Here is a 22,232-nt window from a genome sequence, read left to right on the forward strand (position 1 = left end):
ATCATGACTCCGCACTATCTGGTCATCCAGGCATCCTGGGTACCAAACACCTCATTGCCAGAAACTATTGGTGGCCTGGGTTGCCTAAAGACGTTAAGGCCTACGTCGCCGCTTGTGAGGTTTGTGCTAGGTCCAAGACTCCCAGGTCCCGACCAGCAGGCTTACTACGTTCGTTGCCCATTCCCCAGAGACCTTGGACACATATCTCCATGGATTTTATCACCGATTTGCCTCCATCCCAAGGCAAGTCGGTGGTGTGGGTGGTAGTAGACCGCTTCAGCAAGATGTGCCACTTTGTGCCCCTCAAGAAACTACCCAACGCCAAGACGTTAGCTACCTTGTTTGTCAAACACATCCTGCGTCTCCATGGGGTCCCTGTCAATATTGTTTCGGACAGAGGGGTACAATTTGTTTCTTTGTTTTGGAGAGCCTTCTGTAAGAAGTTGGAGATTGATCTGTCCTTCTCCTCTGCTTTCCATCCTGAAACCAATGGCCAAACTGAGAGGACTAATCAATCTCTAGAACAATATTTAAGGTGTTTTATCTCTGACTGTCAATATGATTGGGTCTCATTCATTACCCTCGCTGAATTTTCCCTTAATAACCGGGTCAGTAACTCGTCAGGGGTCTCCCCCTTTTTCTGTAATTTTGAGTTTAATCCACGGTTCTCCTCCGTTTCACCTGGTAGTTCCAACAATCCCGAGGTAGAGATCGTTCATCGGGAACTGTGCACAGTCTGGGCCCAGGTTCAGAAGAACCTAGAGGCGTCCCAGAGCGTACAAAAAACTCAGGCTGATAGAAAACGTTCTGCTAACCCCTTGTTTATGGTCGGGGATCTGGTGTGGTTATCATCTAGGAACTTGCGTCTTAAGGTCCCGTCCAAGAAGTTTGCTCCCCGGTTTATTGGGCCATATAAGGTCATTGAAGTCCTCAATCCTGTCTCCTTCCGGCTGGAGTTACCCCCATCTTTTCGTATACACGACGTGTTTCATGCCTCCCTCCTTAAACGCTGCTCCCCGTCCTTGGCTCCCTCGAGGAAACCTCCTGTTCCCGTTCTCACCCCTGAGGGGGTGGAATTCGAGGTGGCCAAGATTGTGAACAGCAAGATGGTCCAAGGCTCCCTCCAGTACCTGGTCCATTGGAGAGGATACGGGCCTGAGGAGAGGACTTGGGTACCCGCCCGGGATGTTCACGCTGGGGTATTGGTCAGGAAGTTCCACCTTCGTTTCCCCAGTAAACCAGGTCCACTTAGAAAGGGTCCGGTGGCCCCTCATAAAAGGGGGGGTACTGTAAAGGATCTGCCAGGCACAGCTTCGGGGTTAACTTCCATAGGTAATCAGTCTTCACCTGAGTCTATTTCTCTGAGACTGACTCCAGCTTCCACCACTCAGGCTGGCAGGCTTAGGAGTGGGAGAGCCTATCGCAGCCTGGCCAGACTCAGCTAGCTCCCGCCCTCTGTCTATTTATACCTGCCTTTCCTGTTCCTCCTTGCTTGTGATTCTTTCCGTGTGGTTTCCTGGCCCAGCTACAGCTCCTGACAATTTGATCCTGCTCCATTCTGACCCTGGCTTTCTGACTACTCTTCTGCTCTGCGTTTGGTACCTCGTGCTCTCCTGGTTTGACTTGGCTCGTTCACCACTCTGTTGCTCACGGTGTTTCCGTGGGCAACTGCCCCTTTCCCTTTGCTTTATATTCCCTTGTATGTTTGTCTCGTGCGCTTACTGAGCGTAGGGACCGCCGCCCAGTTGTACCCCATCGCCTAGGGCGGGTCGTTGCAGGCGGGCAGGGACAGAGTGGCGGGTAGATTAGGGCTCACTTGTCCGTTTCCCTACCCCTATCATTACAGGTGATTGTTGTTAATATGGGAACACAGTCGAATATGGGGTGTATTTCACAGTATAATACAGCAGAAGATTTGTACGTAGTATCTCTCTGTCCTCTCACAAATCAACTACAGTGAGGGAAAATCCTGTGTTGTATTTTGTAAAAATAGGACTATGGTCACTGACACTGTGATAGGTATATCACCGTGACCATATGATCAGGTACCAATTATAACGATCCCTGATCAGTTACTATTTACAGGCAGAATACCTGCCTGCAATGTCCGTGGCTGCGGGCTGTCAGCTCCAACCTTCCCCTGACAGCTGCAGCCACAGGTCGGCAAGCGCTGGTCCCAGCCTCCTCCTCAGGAGACGCCAGCGCTCGCGTCCACTCACCTCAGCCGGATCCCATAGGGTGCGCGCGCACGCTCGTGCCCGCTCTTAAAGGGGTAGCGCACGCACCGGACCTCGTTGATGAACTTTGACCCGTGAGTACCCTGGAATTTAAAAGGGGTCCAGCCCCCTAGTTCTAGCGTTGTTGTGTTCCCTAGTTTGTCTATGTGATGGCCTCCTAGTGTGTTTTCTGTTCCAGTCCCTGTTCCAGTCCCTGTCCCTGTACCTATACCTGTTTCCAGTTACTGTTCCTAGCTAAACATACATCCCTGGTCTAGCACTGAGCTGTGCCAAAGTCGTGCTTTGCTGCATCCACGTCTGACCTGCTTCACCTCGCCTTACGTCCACCTGCTACCTAGTCCCAGCCGAGCCTGCCCTGCTGCTGTCTGAGCTGCCCCAGGTACCTATAGACATATAGACATTCACCTGCTCCCTGTTGGCCAGCTGCCTTACCGCCAAGGCAGTACGGCCCAGTGGGTCCACAGACCCTTCGTGACACTGCCTTTCACTGACAGCGCATGTGTGCGCCATTTTGTTTTTTTCCCCGGGGGGTGGGGGGGCACGATCGGTGGCAGCAGGGGCCTAATAATTAGTTTTTTTTATCTCCTCTCACCAAACATGCATGGTGAGAGGAGATGAAAAACTCATATACACTGCAGCATGCATTGTAACGGCAATCACCAGTATTCGTTGAATACCGGCGATCATCGGTTTGGGGACTGCAAACCGTGGTCCCCTGTCACTGCTCCAAGCCCTCAACTACCTCCGGTAGCTGAGAGCACGGAGCTATCCCTCCTCACGGCGCCTCTAATTTATTCCGAAGATATGCCGTAAAGGAATAAAGCCCGTTAGTGGCCGCCGTAAAAACACTTATGGGCAGTCACTAACAGGTTAACTAGAAACTTGACAGCCAAGCCAAACAGATTGCCGTTGCGGCGGTCAGACGCATCGCACTTAGTGGGACCTTACCCTTACAGAAACCAGCAGAGAGAACGAAAATAACCTGCAACATCCATGTTATACACAATTCTGGCCGCACTACATTTCATATACTTCTCCAGTAGCATAAGGAATGATTTATATTTTGCTTTTTTAACAATAGATGCCTTTTTAATGTACAGTAAATAGTGTGTTTTGTACTCTAGGCATCTGTACTTACTATAAAGTGCACCTAGAAAAACATTCCTCTTCAGTTATCTACTCTTACTGTATTAGATAAAGTGTACCTGGTAAGTTCATTTTACAATCTCATTTTCATTCATGATGTAATAGAATGATGGAAAACAATGTGACCTCACACAGTGATTTGGATGATTGATCCTGATGCCACAGTACCTGCCGTAGGCTTGCATAAGGTTCTATGCTACAAACACAATGGTGACATCTCTGTTGATTTTGTTAATTGCATTCAAAGTTTGGGTTCAATGATGTCAACTCCTAAGTGATGTTCCTGGTGGTTTGCTCATATTCCTTCAGGAATGGCTCAAGCAAGCTGCCAACATAAACGTTTTGTGGAAAATCTCCTTAGGGTACCTCATCAATAAAGGAAAACTTATACTATACCAAAATAATGACACATTCAGTTATTTGCTTAACAGAAAATAAATGAAAATGTCAATTCATTCATGCATTATGGAAGACTAATATAATCTTAAAGGTTATGTAAACCTTTGAGGGGCATTTATTTTTCTTTTATAAACAGATCAGTCAGTTTGTTTACTGTAACTTTTTAATTAGTCTTTATTAAAAATTTGTTTTACTTTATTATATACAGCTGCTCTGTATTCTGTATACAGAGCAGCTGTATCTTTCGCTATGACCTGAATCCGTCAGGTTCTCGGACCTGATGGGTTCAGTGTCAGCAGGTCCTGCGTGTCTCTGACATGTGGGATCCACCTTTTAGAAATGACATCTAAGTTATGAACTTAGATGTGATAGATTACAGGTGGATCCTGCAGATCAGAGTCACACAGGACCCACTGTCACTGAAACCATCAGTCCCGCGGACCTGACGGGAACAGGATTTAGCGCTACATAGAGATGCTCTGTCTACAGAATACAGAGCAGCTGTATCTAAAAAAGTAAAATACTTTTAATAAAGACTAATTGTAAAGTTGCACCAATCACATTGATTGACCTCTTAATTAAAAAAGGAATGCCCATCAAAGGTTTACATAGCCTTTAGTGATTTTACATTCATTAGGGAAGTTTGTTCACATTGATAAAATACAATATTTACAATTAACCCCTTCCCCCTGTGGCCACATTTGACCTTCCTGACAGAGCCTTATTTTTCAAATCTGACATTTGGTCAATACATTAAGTATTTATTTGTGAAAAACAAAATTTTTTGGCGAAAAATTGCCTTCGGTACTGGAAGGCTTTTAGGCCCCGCCTCCGAGCGGAGCACAGAAGGCTTCCGTAGCTGGCAGACCGGGAGGCCAGTACTAGGCCTCCGGTTGCCATTGCAGCCACCTGCAACCCAGCAATCATGTTGCTGGGGTGACGGTGGTTAAAAAACCCTCAGATGCTGCGATCTCTATTGAGCGCAGCATCTGAGGGGTAAATCGCCCGGATCGGAGGAACATACAGCTGGCACCCGGCGGGGATGGTGCGGGATCAGCTCCTGAGCCAGAACTATCACCGTGATATAACTGTACTGCGGTTTGCGGGAACCACTGCCCGACAGCGCCGTATATATACGGCGGATGTCGGGGAGGGGTTAAAACTAATATTTACATATTGCTTAGAACTTCCTTAGAGATAAAATGTATTTAATTACTAACATTTAATTAATGAAATACATTCTACAACATATTTGCAAATTAAGAGATAAGTTCTATGATATGCAAAATGGTTTGACTAATTAGTATGATAAAGTTGAACAATATCAAAGGGCTATATTTGAGGTTCATTAAAAGTAATCTTTCAATTAGTTATAATGAATCTAAAAAGAAAACATGCATTACTCACAAACATTGTTTTGAACAATTAAGTACTTCAATACACATGGTTCTATAATAATAATAATTATAATAATAATAATAAAAAAAAGGCTAGCACGTAAATAATGTTCAAAAATAGAACAAGTGGTAGTTAATAAGTACTTTAAGACTGTGGGAGGGATAATTATGAGATCGCAATTGGCAATTTGTCATTAAGTCTTAATGTCAAAGCATTAGATTGATTAACAGATATTGTCATTATATACCCAATATGTTATAGATTGTAACTATGTTACAACTGGGGGCTCAATCCCCAGGTAAAAAGGGGAAGTAGTAATGGCCTAGAAATGCCTATGTGACCACTATGGCCTTATACCTATATTTTCTATATATTTAACGCTATTGCATTGCTGTTCTTGTGGCTGTATTCATATTTCCTACTAGGTGACCCTTGTAAAGTGGTGAAATCAGCCATTGTCTGACAAAGATGGGAGATATGCTACGACATTCTACAGTGGAGAAAAAGGTGGTTGATCCGGCCACCAAAGACAATGTGTACATATTGCATCTTGTTGAATTTATTGACTGTTTTTTATAAGGAAAGGCAAGGAAATTGGCGTATTCATGTACTAAATTTATGGAGCTGGGATGTATGACCCAGACTCTATTTTTAGCTGCATTTGTAGCTTTGTAACATGGTGATGACAGACGCATGAGCGTGCATGCATCATCACGCCTGGGGGTGGCACTTGTACTATAAAACAGGTCAGCCCACCAAGCCATATTCAGAATTGGGAGGAAATTTGCATGATCTGAGCTCTGCAAACTTTTTTTTCAAAAAGAGGTGTTATTGCAAAAGTGAAAAGCATTTAACCCCTTAACGCTCCATGACCTACTATTAGGTCATGCTAACTGTAGCGTTCGCGCTCAGTGACCTAATAGTAGGTCATGGAGTAAACACGGCGCCGTTCGCGCGGGGCGCGTTCATGAGCTGTGATAGCTGCTGTTTCCGACAGCAGACTATCACTGCTCAATGTGCCGGGACCGATCGCGGAGCTCCCCCGCCGATTAACCCCTCAGAAGCCGCGTTCAATAGCGATCGCGGCTTCTTAGGAGTTAATCCGCCATCGCCGGCCTGCTACGCGATAGCGGCCAGCGATGGTGACTATGGCAACCGGACACCAAACAATGGCGTCCGGCTATGCCATAGACGGAAGCCTAGTGGGTCCTGACAACGTCAGGACCCACTATGCTTGCTGTCAGTGAGTAGCTGACAGTTCTAATACACTGCACTACGCATGTAGTGCAGTGTATTAGAATAGCGATCAGGGCCTCCTGCCCTCAAGTCCCCTAGTGGGACAAAGTAATAAAGTTAAAAAAAAGTTAAAAAAAGATGTGTAAAAATAAGAAAATAAGAGTTTTAAAAGTAATAAAAGTAAAAGTCCCACTTTTTACCTTATCAGTCCTTTATTATTAATAAAAATATATAAACAAACAAATAAACTATACATAATTGGTATCGCCGCGTCCGTAACGGCCTGAACTCCAAAATTATTTTGTTATGTATCCCGCACGGTGAACGCCGTAAAAAAAAATATTAATAAACCGTACCACAATCACAATTGTTTGGTCACTTCACCTCCCAAAAAATGGAATAAAAAGAGATCAAAAAGTCGCATGTACCGAAAAATGGTACTGATCGAAACTAGAGTTCGTTACGCAAAAAATAAGTCCTCGCACGGCTGTATTGATTGAAAAAAATAAAAACGTTCTGGCTCTTAGAATAAGGTAACACAAAAAGTGAATGATTGTTTACAAAACGTATTTTATTGTGCAAACGCCATAAGACATAAAAAAAAACTATAAACATCTGGTATCGCCGTAATCGTATCGCCACGCAGAATAAAGTGAATATGTCATTTATAGCGCACGGTGAACGCTGTAAAAAAAATAGAATAAAAAAACAATAGTAGATTTGCTGTTTATTAGTCACCACGCACCTAAAAATAGAATAAAAACTGATCAAAAAGCCGCATGCACCCCAAGAAAACGACAATGGATTCCTCAAGGGGTCTAGTTTCCAAAATGGGGTCACTTTTGGGGGGTTTCCAATGTTTTGGCACCACAAGACCTCTTCAAACCGGACATGGTGCCTAATAAAAAAGAGGGCTCAAAATCCACTAGGTGCTCCTTTGCTTCGGAGGCCGGTGCTTCAGTCCATTACCGCCCGAGGGCCACATGTGGGATATTTCTCTAAACTGCAGAATCTGGGCAATAAGTATTAAGTTGCGTTTCTCTAGTAAAACCTTTTGTGTTATAGAAAAAAATGGTATAAAGAGGATTTTCTGACAAAAAAAAATATTTAAATTTCACCTCTACTTTGCTCTAAGTTTCTGTGAAACACCTAAAGGGTTCATAAACTTTCTAAATGCTGTTGTGAATACTTTGAGGGGTCTAGTTTCTAAAATAGGGTGTTTGATAGGGGTTTATAATATATGGGCCCCTCAAAGCAACTTCAGAACTGAACTGGAACCTAAAAAAATAAATAAATGAGGCAATACTTCGCTTCTCACATTATACTGATAATGAGCTGTGCCCACCCCGAGATGACCCCAGTTTTGACCGTTTGTATAAACGGAGACCCCTATTAGACCGTTTCAGTGCCCGGTTTTCCCAAGCATACACCCCCGAGAAGTGTATTTCTATTGATGAGTCCCAGGTACATTTTAAAGGGAGGGTTCAATTCCGCCAGTACCTGCCGGGTAAGAGGACAAGGTATGGCGTGAAGATGTATAAGCTGTGAGAGTGCATCAGGGTATACCTACAGGTTTAGGATATATGAAGGAAAGGCCACCCCCAAACCAGACTGCATCCTGGACTACAATAGGTACATGGGAGGGATGGACTTGTCAAATCAAGTCCTGAAGCCCTACAATGCCATGCGGTGTGGTATAAGAAGCTGGCCGTGCACATCATACAGATGGCTTTGTACAATGCGTACGTGCTACGTCGATGTGCAGGCCAGAGGGGAACTTTCCTGGAATTTTAAGATCTAATCTTTAGGGACCAGGAAAGGGGGGCACCCAGTACTTCTGGAAGCGAGGCCACACGCATCGTACCAGGGCAACACTGTCCAGGAGAAGTTCCCCAAACCGGTGGAAAGGGAAAGAGTCAAAAGAGGTGCAGAGTCTGCTATAAGAGGGGGATAAGGGAGGACACATTATACCAATGTGACACGTGTCCCGAAAAACCAGGGCTCTGTATAAAAGATTGTTTTAAAATGTATCATACATCCCTTGATTTTTAATTTACCCTGATGCACTCCGCACAGCTTACCCCCCTCATCTTTCACTTCTGAGCCCTGCTGTGTGCCCAGGCAGCTGATAACAGCCACATGTAGGGTATTGCCGTACCCAGGAGAACCCACATTACAATTTAAGGGGTGTATACCTCCGGTGGCGCATGCTGGGCACACTATATCGGACACTGACATGCCATATATATATATCAAATTGCAAATCTCACTCTGCACCATCTGCTGCGTATTTTCTTTTACACAGTACCTGTGGGGTCAAAATGCTCACTACACCTCTAGATGAATGTCTTAAGGGGTGTAGTTTTTAAAATGGGGTCACTTCTCGGGGGTTTCAACTCTACTGGTACCTCAGGGGCTTCTGCATACATGACTTAGCACCAGAAAAGCTCCAGTAGGCCAAATGGTGGTCCTTTCCTTCTGAGCCCTCCCATGGGCCCAAACGGCAGTTTATCACCACAAATGGGGTATTGCCGCACTAAGGACAAATTGGGCAACAAAATTGGATATGTTGTTCCTTGTGAAAATAAGAAATTTTGATCAAAAATGACATCTTATTGGAAAAAATATCATTTTCTTCATTTCACAGCCCAATTCAAATAGGTGCTGTGAAAAAACTGTGCGGTCAAAATGATAACAAAAACCATAAATGAATTCCTTGAGGGGTGTAGTTTCCAAAATGGGGTCACTTCTGGTGGGTTTCCATTGCTTTGATACCTCTGGGGCTCTGCAAATGCGACATGGCACCCGAAAACCAATCCAGCAAAATCTGGACTCCAACAAACACATAGCGCTCCTTTCCGTCTGAGCCCTCCCATGGGCCCAAACGGCAGTTTATCACCACAAATGGGGTATTGCCGCACTAAGGACAAATTGGGCAACAAAATGGGGTATGTTGTTCCCTGTGAAAATAAGAAATTTTGATCAAAAATGACATCTTATTGGAAATTATATAATTTTTTTCATTTCACAGCCCAATTCAAATAGGTGCTGTGAAAAAACTGTGCGGTCAAAATGATAACAAAAACCATAAATTAATTCCTTGAGGGGTGTAGTTTCCAAAATGGGGTCACTTCTGGTGGGTTTCCATTGCTTTGATACCTCTGGGGCTCTGCAAATTCGACATGGCACCCGAAAACCAATCCAGCAAAATCTGGACTCCAACAAACACATAGTGCTCCTTTCCTTCTGAGCCCTCCCATGGGCCCAAACGGCAGTTTATCACCACAAATGGGGTATTGCCGCACTAAGGACAAATTGGGCAACAAAATGGGGTAGGTTGTTCCCTGTGAAAATAAGACATTTTGATCAAAAATGACATCTTATTGGAAAAAATATCATTTTTTTCATTTCACAGCCCAATTCAAATAGGTGCTGTGAAAAAACTGTGCGGTCAAAATCATAACAAAAACCATAAATGAATTCCTTGAGGGGTGTAATTTCCAAAATGGGGTCACTTCTGGTGGGTTTCCATTGTTTTGATACCTCAACGCCTCTTCAAACCTGGCATGCTGCCTAAAATATATTCTAATAAAAAAGAGGCCTCAAAATGCACTAGGTGCTTCTTTGCTACTGGGGCTTGTGTTTTAGTCCACGAGCGCACTAGAGCCACATGTGGGACATTTCGAAAAACTGCAGAATCTGGACAATACATATTTAGTAGTGTTTCTCTGGTAAAACCTTCAGTGTTACACGAAAAAAATTGAATAAATTTGAAATTCAGCAGAAAAAATGAAATTTGAAAATTTCATTTCCACTTTGCTTTAATTCCTGTGAAATGCCTGAAGGGTTAAAAAACTTTCTATATGCTGTTTTGAATACTTTGAGGGGTCTAGTTTTTAAAATGGGGTGTTTTATGGGGGTTTCTAATACATAGGCGCCTCAAATCCACTTCAGAACTGAACTGGTACCTTCAAAAAAAGGCTTTTGAAATTTTCTTAAGAATATGAGAAATTGCTGTTTATGTTCTAAGCCTTGTAACGTCCAAGAAAAATAAAATAATGTTCAAAAAACGATGCCAATCTAAAGTAGACATATGGGAAATGTGAACTAGTAACTATTTTGGGTGGTATAACCGTCTGTTTTTCAAGCAGATGCATTTAAATTCTGAAAAATGCTATTTTTTGTAAATTTTCTCTAAATTTTGCAATTTTTCACAAATAAAGACTGAATATATCGACCAAATTTTACCACGAACATGAAGCCCAAAGTGTCACGAGAAAACAATCTCAGAATCGCTTGGATAGGTTTAAGCATTCCGACGTTATTACCACATAAAGTGAAATATGTCAGATTTGAAAAATGGCCTCTGAGCCTTAAGGCCCAAACTAGGCTGCGTCCTTAAGGGGTTAAAGCTGTGGAGGTGGAAAGAGTAAGAGAGTTTGACTGCTTTGGAGCTGGAACTGAGGTGCCTGAGTGGACTAGTAATGGACCGATCTAGTCAGTATCCATCGCTGGGCTTGAGGTAGTGAAAGATCCTAAAGAGCGAGCAGGGGTGGTGTGTGAGGCTAAACCTTACGAATAGCTAGGCTGGGTGGTAAAGGATCCGTGAAAGAGACGTGACCCAAGACAGTCAGTGAGAAGTAAACCGGCAGTTGCCAACAGAAGTGCAAGAATAAAGGGAAAGTTGGTCTGTGTGGAAGCTTAGAGGGCCCTGCTTTGAAGCAGCCACCAGCTCTAGGGCACTAGGCCCAAAGTACGCAGTAGAAGCCACCATCCTAAGATGTACTAGGCCCGAACACACAGCCTATATGTTGAGAAGGGGTGCCCTTGATCATGTGTCTGCCGGACACATCAGAACAAGACAGTTATCTTGCATCCCTGTACTGTAGCTATGTCTGTACCTTTCAGCAGTGAGAATAATTGTAAATAATATAACTAAGTTGTGGCCCCCAGAGAAAGAAGTACTGTTAATATAGTGTTTGACCGTATGCACATTCTGCTCTGGTCGAAATTGTCAATATTTAAAAAATGCAAGTAAAGTTTTTAAAGTTTGGCACTCCTGCTTTGTTTCATCTTTTTCTATAACATTTCTGCAGGGTACCAAGGTATCATCTTGCCCCACCCTAGAACACCATACAACTAGATTCTTGCTACATTACTATTAGCCTATACACAAAGATATCTAAGTGACAACCGCCAGGAACAGATACTATATTGAAGCCCAATTGGCATAAAAATAGTTGCTGGTCAAACAGAAGCAAGTCTAGTTGATGCTGTTTTTTGCTTTGTAGGTGAATACATTACATTACAATTTCAAATTACTCTAAAACAAATATTTCCAGTAAATGTATAGGTGTTCCCAGAGGCGGACACAGACTGCACAGGACCCCTGTGCAAAGAATGTGCCTGGGGCCCCCATAACCTAACCACACCCGCTCGCATATAAAACTATACGAATCTATATTGTACATTTTATTACTAGTTTAAAACACAAGTAACAAACACAAATAATGCACATAATGTTACTGAATAATACCACCATACAGTTACTGAATAATACCGCCACACCATAACCACATAATGACTGAATAATACCCCCATACTGTTACCGAATAATACCGCCACACCATAACCACATAGTGACTGACTAATACTCCCATACTATTACTGAATAATACCACCACACAATTACCACATACTGACTGAATAATACCCCAGTACTGTTACTAAATAATACCTCCACACCATAGCCAAATAGTGACTGAATAATACCCCCGTACTGTTACTGAATAATACCACCACACCATAACCACATAATGACTGACTAATACTCCCATACTATTACTGAATAATACCACCACACCATTACCACATAGTGACTGACTAAAACCCCCATACCGTTACTGAATAATACCGGCACACCATTACCACATAGTGACTGAATAATACCCCCGTACTGTTACTGAATAATACCAGCACACCATAACCACACGGTGACTGACTAAAACCCCAATACCGTTACTGAATAATACCGGCACACCATTACCACATAGTGACTGAATAATACCCCCGTACTGTTACTGAATAATACCAGCACACCATAACCACACGGTGACTGACTAAAACCCCAATACCGTTACTGAATAATACCGGCACACTATAACCAAATAGTGACTGAATAATACCCCCATACTGTTACTGAATAATACCATAACTACATAATGACTTAATAATACCCTTTATACTGTTACTGAAAAATACCGCCACACCATAAACACATAGAGACTGAATAATACCCCCATACTGTTACTGAATAATACCTCCACACCACAACCACATAGTGACTGAATAAAACCCCCATACTGTTACTGAATAATACCGCCACACCATAACCACATAGTGACTGACTAATACTCCCATACTATTACTGAATAATACCGCCACACCATTACCACATACTGATTGAATAATACCCCTGTACTGTTATTAAATAATACCTCCATACCATAACCACATAGTGACTGAATAATACCCCCGTACTGTTACTGAATAATACCACCACACCATAACCACATAGTGACTGACTAAAACCCCCATACCGTTACTGAATAATACCACCACACCATTACCACATAGTGACTAAATAATACCCCCATATTGTTACTGAATAATACCACCACACCATAACCACATAGTGACTGAATAATACCCCCATACTGTTACTGATTTATACCTCTACACCATAACTACATAGTGACTGAATAATACCCCCATGCTGTTACTGAATAATACCTCCATACCATAATCACATAGTGACTGAATTATTCCCCCATACTGTTACTGAATAAAACCGCCACACCATAACCACATAATGACTGAATAATACCCCCATACTGTTACCGAATAATACCGCCACACCATAACTACATAGTGACTGACTAATACTCCCATACTATTACTGAATAATACCACCACACCATTACCACATACTGACTGAATAATACCCCAGTACTGTTACTAAATAATACCTCCACACCATAGCCACATAGTGACTGAATAATACCCCCGCACAGTTACTAAATAATACCACCACACCATAACCACATGGTGACTGACTAAAACCCCCATACCGTTACTGAATAATACCGGCACACCATTACCACATAGTGACAGAATAATACCCCCGTACTGTTACTGAATAATACCAGCACACCATAACCACACGGTGACTGACTAAAACCCCAATACCGTTACTGAATAATACCGGCACACCATAACCACATAGTGACTGAATAATACCCCCATACTGTGACTGAATAATACCACCACACCATAACTACATAATGACTTAATAATACCCTTTATACTGTTACTGAATAATACCGCCACACCATAAACACATAGAGACTGAATAATACCCCCATACTGTTACTGAATAATACCTCCACACCACAACCACATAATGACTGAATAATACCCCCATACTGTTACCGAATAATACCGCCACACCATAACCACATAGTGACTGACTAATACTCCCATACTATTACTGAATAATACCGCCACACCATTACCACATACTGATTGAATAATACCCCAGTACTGTTATTAAATAATACCTCCACACCATAACCACATAGTGACTGAATAATACCCCCGTACTGTTACTGAATAATACCACCACACCATAACCACATAGTGACTGACTAAAACCCCCATACCGTTACTGAATAATACCACCACACCATTACCACATAGTGACTAAATAATACCCCCATATTGTTACTAAATACCACCACACCATTACCACATAGTGACTGAATAATACCCCCATACTGTTACTGATTTATACCTCCATACCATAATCACATAGTGACTGAATAATTCCCCATACTGTTACTGAATTAAACCGCCACACCATAACCACATAATGACTGAATAATACCCCCATACTGTTACCGAATAATACCGCCACACCATAACCACATAGTGACTGACTAATACTCCCATACTATTACTGAATAATACCACCACACCATTACCACATACTGACTGAATAATACCCCAGTACTGTTACTAAATAATACCTCCACACCATAGCCACATAGTGACTGAATAATACTCCCGCACTGTTACTGAATAATACCACCACACCATAACCACATGGTGACTGACTAAAACGCCCATACCGTTACTGAATAATACCGGCACACCATCACCACATAGGGACTGAATAATACCCCCGCACTGTTACTGAATAATACCACCACACCATAACCACATGGTGACTGACTAAAATGCCCATACCGTTACTGAATAATACCGGCACACCATAACCACATAGTGACTGAATAATACCCCCATACTGTGACTGAATAATACCACCACACCATAACTACATAATGACTTAATAATACCCTTTATACTGTTACTGAATGATACCGCCACACCATAAACACATAGAGACTGAATAATACCCCCATACTGTTACTGAATAATACCTCCACACCACAACCACATAGTGACTAAATAATACCCCCATATTGTTACAAAATAATACCACCACATCATAACCACATAGTGACTTAATAATACCCCCATACTGTTACTGATTTATACCCCTACACCATAACTACATAGTGACTGAATAATACCCACATGCTGTTACTGAATAATACCTCCATACCATAATCACATAGTGACTGAATAATTTCCCCATACTGTTACTGAATAAAACCGCCACACCATCCATAACCACATAGGGACAGAATAATACCCCTATACTGTTACTGAATAATACCGCCACACTATAACCACATAGTGACAGAATAATACCCCTATACTGTGAATAATACCTCCACACCATAACCATATAGTGGCGGAATAAAACCCCCATACTGTTACTGAATAATACCACCACACCATAACCACATACTGACTGAATAATACCCCCGTACTGTTACTAAATAATACCTCCACACCATAACCACATAGTGACTGAATAATACCCCCGTACTGTTACTGAATAATACCACCACACCATAACCACATAGTGACCGACTAAAACCCCCATACCGTTACTGAATAATACCACCACACCTTTACCACATAGTGACTAAATAATACCCCCATGTTGTTACTAAATAATACCACCACACCATAACCACATAGTGACTGAATAATATCCCCATGCAGTTACTGAATAATGCCGACACACAATAACCACATTGTGATTGAATAATACACCCATACTGTTACCGAATAATACCGCTACACCATAACGGCATAGTGACTGACTAATACTCCCATACTATTACTGAATAATACCGCCACACCATTACCACAGATTAACTGAATAATTCCCCACACTGTTACTAAATAATACCTTCACACCATAACCACAGTGACTGAAAATACCCCTGTACTGTTACTGACTAATACCACCCCACCATAACCACAGAGTGACTGACTAAAATCCCCATTCTGTTTCTGAATAATACCGCCACATCATTACCACATAGTGACTGAATAATACCCCCATACTATTACTGAATAATACCATGACACCATAACCACATAGTGACTGACTAATACCCCCATACAGTTACTGAATAATAACCCCACACTATAAACACATAGTGACTGAATAATAACGCCATACTGTTACTGAATAATACTGCCACACTATAACCACATAGTGACTGAATAGTACTCCCATACTATTACAGAATAATATCGCCATACCATAATAACATAGTGACTGACTAATACCCTTATACTGTTACTGAATAATACCTCCACACCATAACCACATAGTGACTGAATAATACCCCCGTACTGTTACTGAATAAAAACCCCTATACAAGGACCAATATTACCACCATATAGTGACCATGTAGATGCCAGTTATTCACAGAAGCTCTGCTGACCATATAAGTGATTACAGCACATTTATATCTAGTGACTCACAGGTGATATTTCCTCTGATCAGAGTCGTTCACTTTCCCTTTTCTTCTGCATCCGGCCCAGGCGACTGTGATGACTTATTCCAGCCACGACTCGTCTCTGCAGAATTTGACACACAAAAATGTTGGTTTCTTGCTTTTCTAGCACCCTCCCTACCTATACTACATTCTCTAAACAAACTAGTAATCCACAGTGCCTCAGATGGTAATAATGATCCCTTATTGCTCGACACAATAAAAGTGCCCAATTAGTAACCGTGCCCCCACAGTAATAATACCCCTTTGATTCCTTCTTGTATATAGCACCACAGCATCCCCTATAGATAGTGCCACACAGCCCTCCCCCTTTGTAGATAGTGCCACACAGCCCCCTTCTTGTATATAGTGCCGCCCAGCCCCCCCTTGTACATAGTGACACACAGCTCCCCCCCTTGTATATAGTGATACACAGTTCCCCCTCCCCTTGTATATAGTGTCACAAAGCCCCCCCCCACCTTGTATATAGAGTCACACAGCCAACCGTCCCCATGTATATAGTGCCACACAGCCCCCTCCCCTTGTATATAGTGTCATACAGCCACCCTCCCCATGTATATAGTGCTACACAGCCCCCCTCCCCTTGTATATAGTGCCACACAGCTCCCCACTCCCCTTGTATATAGTGGCACACAGCTCCCCCTTCCCTTGTATATAGTGACACACATCTCCCCCCTCCCCTTGTATATAGTGACACACAGCTCCCCCTCCTCTTGAATATAGTGATACACAGTTCCCTCCTCCAATTTTGTAGTGTGACACAGCTCCCGCCTCCCCTTGTATATAGTGCCACCCTGCTCCCCCCCCCCCCTGTATATTGTCACATAGCCACCCCCAACAAAACAATAATTATACTTACCTTTCCTGTGACGGACGGTGCACTGCATAGAGATGCATGCGCAGACCAGCGTGATGAGGTGACATCATCACGCTGGCCTGCGCAGGGAGTGTTCCCAGGGCCTTATAGGCTGCAGGCCTAACATGGCCTGCAGCCTATAGTATTCAATTGTATCTGGGTACTGAGGACACAGATACAATTGAATGTGGCTGTCGCTAGCACCGGGTCCCCCTTTGGTGCTAGCGACAGCACCGGGCATGAGGGGGCCCGTGCTGCCTGGACCATAAATGTTATAGGCCGGGCGGCGTGGGCCTCCTTATGCCTCAGGCATGGGGACCCTGAGAGGATGGGGCCCTGTGCCGAACTATGCGCACAGCGTTTAGGGCAGCTGAGCAGCTGAGCGGGCCCCCACATCCTCTGGGTACCTGTGCAGCTAAACCAACTGCACTGGCAAAATGTCCATCCCTGGGTGTTTCTTAAAGCACTTCTGCTCATCTAATCTGTGTTTTTAACTTTATGGTTACCTGTAGGACTTTATATAAAGTCCCTATGGGTGTGTTGTTACTACTGAAGAACCTCAGACTAAAGTTCAGTGTCAATTAAAGGCAGGAGGAGGCCCTAAATAGGAAGTGTATGTTAGTTTCCTCCTATTACATTGCTAATAATCTACTTAAAGTTGTTTTTCTAGATTGCTAGAAGTAATATAAAAATAACACACTCTCAACTACGCATACCTTTTAAACTTTGTGCCAGTCCACTTCTGCAGGCTTACGGTCCGCCACTACCAGTCCTCTGTTTCGCTTCCATTGCATATTGCACATTACATGATGTCATGGCTTTTTAATCAAAAGAGCACCGGTGGAGGGTTTTTGAGCCCTGGGGTAGAGGAACAGGAAGGAATTCATAAGGTAAATATACGTGAAAGAAATTATTATTTTTAGATTGCTAGTAGCATTATGTGGTTTTCAAAAATGTATTTTACCCTTTAAGGACTCGGCCAATTGTGGCCTTGGGGACAGAACAATTTTTTTATGTTTCCCTCATTGCATCCCGATGTTCGTAACATTTTAATTTTTTGTTCGCCGTGGCTGTATAAGACTTTGTTTTTTGCGGGACAAGTTGTACTTTATGTAGGTGCCAATTTTTGGTAAATATACATTATCGTTTAATTTATATAAATTTAAATTTGTAGCACAAATTCAGAAAAAAGCAGTTCCTCTGCAGTTTTCATTTAATTTATTTTACCCCATAGACCGATCATCATAAATAATGTTATACATTTGTTGTACAGGTTGTTACGGTCTTGTTTTGGGACTTATACTTTGTAAAGTTTATTAATTGTAAAAAATTTGCATTTCTGTGTATTTTTTTACAGATTTTTTTATTAATTTAACTTTTTTTTTTAATCCCATATGGGTTTTTTAATTTAAAGTTTTTTAACTTTAATGTACTGGCATATATCTCATTGTATACAGGCAGTTGTTAGGACATTCCTCAGTATGCCCTAACAACAGGAAATATAGTCAGACAGCCCTGGGGTCCTTCAATGGACCCTCGGCTGTCTGTCCATATATGGCATGTCCTTCGATCTCGTCACAGGGATTCAAAAAGTTAATTTTCCATTTGAATGCCGCGGTCAGCGTTGATCGCGGCATTCAAGGGGTTAACGGCGAAGAGAAGAGGTTTTGCTTCTCTCTGCCGTTTGAGCTGTGCTGCGTCTGTGTATTACAGCAGTTGTCCCGCTCATAATCGCACAAGCACACTGTGTGTCACACAGGACGAGAATGCTTGTCCTAATGTGGCAAGCACTCGCTGCTCAAGACTAGAGATGAGCGAACTTATGAAAAGTTCGGTTCGGCAAGTTCGCCGAATTTCGTGCAAAAGTTCGATTTGGACCGAACTAGTTCTGACCGAACCTGTAATACAAGAAAGCCCCTAAAAATCGTGTATAACACTGTTTTAAAGCCCTAGAAGCCCTGTATAACACTCTTAGGTCACCCATGAGTGTATCCAAGTACTTTTGAGCTGTCTTTAATGCAAAGTTGGTGTCAAAGTTACGCCAACATGTATGGCTCTAGGAAAACGGATGGGACACGGAGATAACTAACAGAAACCACTGCACTTGTGCATGTTGTATGCTTAATGCATTGTTAAAAAAGGTACAAAAATTAACCATTTTAGGCGGCTGATGCCTGCCAGGGTTCATACATATAAAAGAAGAAGCAATGGCTTTTGACAAGCCCTCCAAAAATTGACCCTTTTTATTGGCAGATGCCTGCCGGGGTTCTTCCATACATGGATGTAAAAGCATTAAAGCAACAAGCAATGGCTTTTCACAAGCCCTCCAAAAATTGACCCTTTTTATTGGCAGATGCCTGCCGGGGTTCTTCCATACATGGATGTAAAAGCAACAAGCAATGGCTTTTCACAAGCCCTCCAAAAATTGACCCTTTTTATAGGCAGATGCCTGCCGGGGTTCTTCCATACATGGATGTAAAAGCAACAAGCAATGGCTATTCACAAGCTCTCCAAAAATTGACCCTTTTTATTGGCAAGGGTGAGCAGTAGCAGCACATTAAAAGACACTGGACGACAGTCACAGGACAAAGCCCTGTGGTGGGGCAGGCCTGCTTGTAGCAGACGGGCGGCAGTGGAGGTGTATTGGTGGTAGTAGTCGAGGTAGCCAACACAGACAGCAAGGGTGCAAGCAGTAGTAGCAGTAGTAGCAGCACATTAAAAAAAGAGACTGGACAGTCACAGGACAAAGCCCTGTGGTGGGGTAGGCCTGCTTGTAGCAGACGGGCGGCAGTGTAGGTGTATTGGTGGTAGTAGAGGTACTAGCCAACACAGACAGCAAGGGTGCAAGCAGTAGTAGCAGTAGTAGCAGCACATTAAAAAAAGAGACTGGACAGTCACAGGAGGACAAAGCCCTGTGGTGGGGCAGGCCTCAGGCCTGCTTGTAGCAGACGGCAGTGTAGGTGTATTGGTGGTAGTAGAGGTAGCCAACACAGACAGCAAGGGTGCAAGCAGTAGTAGCAGTAGTAGCAGCACATTAAAAGATACTGGACGACAGTCACAGGACAAAGCCCTGTGGTGGGGCAGGCCTGCTTGTAGCAGACGGGCGGCAGTGGAGGTGTATTGGTGGTAGTAGAGGTAGCCAACACAGACAGCAAGGGTGGTAGTAGTAGTAGTAGTAGTAGTAGTAGCACATTAAAAAAAGAGACTGGACAGTCACAGGAGGACAAAGCCCTGTGGTGGGGCAGGCCTGCTTGTAGCAGACGGGCGGCAGTGGAGGTGTATTGGTGGTAGTAGTCGAGGTAGCCAACACAGACAGCAAGGGTGCAAGCAGTAGTAGCAGCACATTAAAAAAAGAGACTGGACAGTCACAGGAGGACATAGCCCTGTGGTGGGGCAGGCCTCAGGCCTGCTTGTAGCAGACGGCAGTGGAGGTGTATTGGTGGTAGTAGAGATAGACTAGCCAACACAGACAGCAGGGGTGGTAGACTGGTAGTAGCAGCAGCACATTAAAAAAAGAGACTGGACGACAGTCACAGGACATAGCCCTGTGGTGGGGTAGGCCTGCTTGTAGCAGACGGGCGGCAGTGTAGGTGTATTGGTGGTAGTAGAGGTACTAGCCAACACAGACAGCAAGGGTGCAAGCAGTAGTAGCAGTAGTAGTGTGGTGGCCCGTGGGTGGCGGGGAATGCAGGAACCCAAAATGGTGGATACTGGGCTCTCTGTCTTGTGTCACGGTGGTATTTTGCCTTGCAGGCCTTCCCACCTCCCAGGGACACACACACACAGTGATGAGGGGGTTGCACAAGATGATGATGAAGACTGTTGTTTCCCCCGGGGCACTCCCTTGGTGGCTGACTCCTGTCTGGTGTTATTTGGGGTGCCCTTGGTGTAGAGTGCAAATAGAAGACAGGAGACGGTGGTGGCAGTTAATCAGGAGAGCTTGCAGCACACTTTTACTTTTCAAGATGGAGATAGTACAATACAAATATGTCATCCAAATTCAGCTCAATCAGTGTAGCCCAATGCTAAATGCAGGAGTGCTATTATCTCTCTACTCACAGTCTCTCTTTCTGGACTCTTCTGGCTCCTTGAGCTGTTATTCCAATGAATCTCTTTAGGCCTGTCTTTCTCTGTAATCCGCAAATGGCTGAACTCAGGAGCACCTTCACTGTGCTTCCTGCTGCATCCACTCCTAGCTCACCACCGCCCTCACTCACTCTAACCACTCCCTAATTAACTCCTCCCAGCTTCTGTTACATTATAGAAAAACACTCCGCATAGGCTGAAACACAATGTCATAACATTTCTGAACCTGTAGATGGCAGCATAACACAACACATGAAGACAAACATAGTTTTCATAGTAGTGCTCCTGTGGGACACTACAGTAGCAGCACATTAAAAAAAAGAGACTGGACAGTCACAGGAGGACAAAGCCCTGTAGTGGGGCAGGCCTCAGGCCTGCTTGTAGCAGACGGCAGTGTAGGTGTATTGGTGGTAGTAGAGGTACTAGCCAACACAGACAGCAAGGGTGCAAGCAGTAGTAGCAGTAGTAGCAGCACATTAAAAAAAAGAGACTGGACAGTCACAGGAGGACAAAGCCCTGTAGTGGGGCAGGCCTCAGGCCTGCTTGTAGCAGACGGCAGTGTAGGTGTATTGGTGGTAGTAGAGGTACTAGCCAACACAGACAGCAAGGGTGCAAGCAGTAGTAGCAGTAGTAGCAGCACATTAAAAAAAGAGACTGGAGAGTCACAGGACAAAGCCCTCTGGTGGGGCAGGCCTGCTTGTAGAAGACGGCACTGGGGTGGATTGGTGGTAGAAGTAGTAGCAGCTGCAGCACCAACAGCGGCACATAAAAAAAAGAGTGGACAGGACAGAATCCCGTAGTAGCAGGCGGCAGTAGCAGGCGGCAGCGGCAGCAGCAGCAGCAATGTCAGATCTAATCAGTGGCATCAGGCAC

General features: G+C 43.5%; 1 long non-coding RNA gene across 1 annotated transcript in view; it reads right to left on the minus strand.

Annotated features, from left to right (window-relative positions):
• The window catches only part of LOC142738814 (uncharacterized), a 47,137-nt gene extending 25,554 nt beyond the window's left edge, over positions 1-21,583 (minus strand). Inside the window, exons 1-3 of the long non-coding RNA XR_012880599.1 lie at positions 21,333-21,583; positions 17,990-18,131; positions 16,386-16,481 (exon numbers count right to left, since the gene is read on the minus strand). This is a non-coding gene — a long non-coding RNA (uncharacterized LOC142738814). The remainder of the gene's footprint in view (positions 1-16,385; positions 16,482-17,989; positions 18,132-21,332) is intronic.
• Between the last annotated feature and the right edge of the window lie 649 nt (positions 21,584-22,232).

The sequence above is a fragment of the Rhinoderma darwinii genome, chromosome 1, assembly GCF_050947455.1.
Source record: "Rhinoderma darwinii isolate aRhiDar2 chromosome 1, aRhiDar2.hap1, whole genome shotgun sequence".
Taxonomy (NCBI): Eukaryota; Metazoa; Chordata; class Amphibia; order Anura; family Rhinodermatidae; genus Rhinoderma; species Rhinoderma darwinii.